Here is a 2853-nt window from a genome sequence, read left to right as displayed (position 1 = left end):
TTGGCATAAGTCGTCACTTGTTTATGATTTGAAGCAAAGGAAGATTAATCCTCACTTGTGTCAAGTGCTTAAGGATTTAGCTTCAATAATCAATAATTTTCCCAATAGGTCTCAAAGCTTAGGGAAATGACACTTTCGTAGAAGCATTGGGTGTTACACTCGCAGGAATAACAATTGGAGTGCGTGAAGTAGTGGTTTATATGGATGGATCTTCCAAAGTTTTAACATTTCTAGTTGTGATAGCATTGGCCTCCTTAACGTTTGGATCATTAGAGTTGGAGGAATGGGCCATATGTTACCCTTGTGCATTGAAATGAGGCTGAGAATGAATTTTTCCTTTTCAAGAAATAGCCAAGGATCCTGTCAGTTTTAAAAATTGACTTTTCATATCCTTGATTTCTTCCATCATTTGGAAATTTATTTTGGTTTGTTCCTCTATGAATGCATGAAGGGTATTCTCAAGAGAATTCCTTTGTGGAAGAGCATTCATTTGAGGTGCAGAATATGCCTTTGGTGGTTGAGCTTGATGCTCGTTTCTCTATTGGCTTCTGGACAATTGAGCTTGATTGGAATCTCTCCAATTGAAATTTGGGTGGTTCCTCCAACCAGGGTTGTACGTATGAGAGAATGGCTTGTTATGCGCCCCTGAGGTGTTGCATTTCTCCTCATACATTCTAAGCTAAGTAGTCCTTAGCCAAATGCTTCGTCCCTTAATAAACAAAACAAGGCTCTTGTGGTTTTGCTTGAGCAATCATGTGAATTTTTTGGCCACTTCTCGTCATTAAGACCTAAAAATATTTTTTCAAAGCTTCGAGTTGGCCCTTAACACTATCCTTTTCTTGATGTTGATAGATCCAAGATGGTTTATATCGGTCGGTGCTTTCAATAGCACTTTGACCAGTTCGTGTGTGAGATTTTTTTGTAGGTTCTTCAAGATATTCAAGATCATCGTTTGTCTCTTTTTAGAGGAATTCACCATTGCCTAGGATTTCTACAAATTGGCATTCATGACTTGTACTTCATAGAAGTAACTGACCAAACACCATTTCTCATAGCCATGGTGAAGGCACTAATTTAACAGATCTTTAAATCTTTCCCAAACTTGGTAGAACGTTTCATTGTCGTTTTGGGTAAATGTAGAAATCTTTTGTTTTCGATTGTTGGTCTTATGGAAAAAGAAATGTTTCAGAAAGAAATAATTTGTCATTTCCTCCCATGTTCCAATATACCTAGGTCTATAATCAGCTTTTAGCTTTGTCCTTGAAGGAGAAGGGGAAGAACATAAACCGCATAGAATCCGCGTTTTCAGCTCGGTTATAGAACATGGCTACTACCTTTTCAAATTCCCTAAAGTTCACGTATGGGCTTTCATTTTCCATTCCATGAAATGTGGACAAGAGTTGAATCATGCTGGGTTTAAAGTCCAATGCAGACATATTAAGAGGGAATATAATACATAATGGCGTGGAAGTGCGAGTAGGATGGAGGCAGTCAATGAGAGTTTTTGGTTGGATTTCATCATTGTAAGACATTGCGAAAGGATTATCACCAACTAAGGTGTGTGGAGAAGAAGGAATGGTGAAAGGAGTTCTCGAAGGAGTAGTTGATGAATTTGAAGAAGTTTCACTAGAATTTTCGTGACGATTCATCCACTCTCAGAAATGAGAATTAATTTTATTTTATAGATTTTTTTATTGATTTTTTTTAAACTTGTTCCCAGGTAGATTTGGAGGTTTTAGGGTAATCTCAAACACCTTACTAGAACTCCCCGAGGTTACTGAGTAAGTATGGAGGATCACAATTTAAAAAATTTCGACCAAATAACCTTTAAGCATAGTAAAATTGCTTATTTTGACAGAACATGCTCGGTTTTCTTCTAGTAATAAGTCAAAAAATGTAATAGTACAAAAGTATATACAAAAAATGTTCTTAGGCCAATTGGGAAGGTTGCCAAGGTACTGCTTTAGACTCACATTTGCCTTAGACAGAACTCCCCGACGTTCCCAGGTATGTGTGGAGAGTAACACTATCACAAACCTTATTTAACAACCAATCTTTCTAAATAGAACAATATCGATTTTTACCATTTGTAATATTACACAATTGTTTCTAATACTGAGTGTTTTATGCATTTTTTTTTCAAGGAAGAGCTAAACTCTAAAGAAAACTAAGGCAAAGAAAAAGAAAGGTTGAAACTAGGAAACCTAAAGCACAATCTATTCACAGTATATCAAAACAAAAATAAAGTAAGAAAAATAAAGTTAAGAGAGGAATCAAACTGCTTAACTATTTTTTATCAAGAAAGATGTAAGTAATTGTTTTGTTGTAATTTCTAATGAAATAAAGATAAAATAATAGCTTTACAATTTTTTTTAAGTTTACAAATATTCACTAAACTAAAAAAATAAGAAAAAGAAAAAAAAATAGAATTAAATAGAAAGAGAATAAAATTAAATATACCTATTATTTTTAACTTTAAGTATATGTATGTATATATGTTTTTTAATATATATATATATAACCAAAAAAATAAAGAAAAAGGAAGAAGATTTTTTTTAATAAATTATATAAACCCATTTATTTTATTTTTACGTTTTTTTTACTAATATATATGTATATATATTTGTTTTGTTTTTGTTTTTTTTTAAAACAATATTCAAATTAAGCAAAACGAACAAATAAAGAAAAAAGAAAAATAATACAACACATACAAGAGGAAGAACACTAAGCTAACACAACAATAATACCAACAAAAATATAAATAAAATTACTCATTTCTTGGTAAAAATTCAACTAAACTTTTGAAAAACTACATTTCCGGCAACGACGACAAAATTTGTTTAACGCTCAAAA

The 2853-nt window shown here is 32.6% G+C and overlaps 1 non-coding gene across 1 annotated transcript; it reads left to right on the top strand.

Moving 5' to 3' along the window:
- The first annotated feature begins 1052 nt into the window (after positions 1 to 1052).
- LOC133828314 (small nucleolar RNA R71) lies at positions 1053 to 1159 on the top strand. The gene has a single exon (XR_009890941.1). It is a non-coding gene; the product is annotated as a small nucleolar RNA R71 (small nucleolar RNA).
- Positions 1160 to 2853: the final 1694 nt, after the last annotated feature.

The sequence above is a fragment of the Humulus lupulus genome, chromosome 3, assembly GCF_963169125.1.
Source record: "Humulus lupulus chromosome 3, drHumLupu1.1, whole genome shotgun sequence".
NCBI lineage: Eukaryota > Viridiplantae > Streptophyta > Magnoliopsida > Rosales > Cannabaceae > Humulus > Humulus lupulus.
This window is presented reverse-complemented; position numbering and strand designations above follow the sequence as displayed.